This window comes from Capra hircus, chromosome 28 (genome assembly GCF_001704415.2).
Source record: "Capra hircus breed San Clemente chromosome 28, ASM170441v1, whole genome shotgun sequence".
In the NCBI taxonomy this organism is placed as follows: Eukaryota; Metazoa; Chordata; class Mammalia; order Artiodactyla; family Bovidae; genus Capra; species Capra hircus.
Genome location: NC_030835.1, coordinates 4,629,449 through 4,630,201, shown reverse-complemented (window position 1 = coordinate 4,630,201; position 753 = coordinate 4,629,449).

The following is a 753-nucleotide window of genomic DNA, read 5'->3' as shown; positions in this document are numbered from 1 at the left end:
TGTATGGTGATGAGTACTAACTAGACTCAGTGCTGTGATCATCTCAGAATATATACAAATGTCAGATCAGTATGTTGTACACCTGAAACTAATGTAATATTGCATGTCAGTTTTATCCCAATTTACAAAAAAACTAGCAATATATGGGCTGAAAAATTACATGTGGTCTAACAATTCCGCTTCTGGGTATATACACAAAATAATTGAAAGCAGGCTCTCAAAGCGATGTTAGCACAGGCACGTTCACAGCATTCGCAACAGCCAAAGTGTGGAAGCGACCCAAATGCCCATCAAAAGATGAACAGATAAACCAAATGTGGTGTATACATACAAAGGAGTATTATTCCGCCTTATAAAGCAAGGAAACCCTCACACGTCTAGAACACGGATGACTCCTGAGCACCTGGCTCCCCGCGAATAAACCAGTCGCAAAAATACAAGCACTCTGTGACTCCACTCATCTGAGGTTCCCAGAGCAGTCAGATTCATAGGAATGGAAGGTAGCATGGTGGCTACCAGGACCTGGGGGAACGGAGGATGGGGAGTCATTGCTTAAAAGGTACGGAGTTTCAGTTAGGGTAGATTTTTAAAGTTCTGGGTAACTGCACAATCCTGTGATATCTATTTTACTCAAAATTTATTCACAAATTAATTTTGTTCGACTTTTTCCCTTTAATCATGTAAAATGCTGTTTAATGTAGGGAAATATGAAACACATAACGGAATTACCTAGATAGTATTTCAGCCTCATAT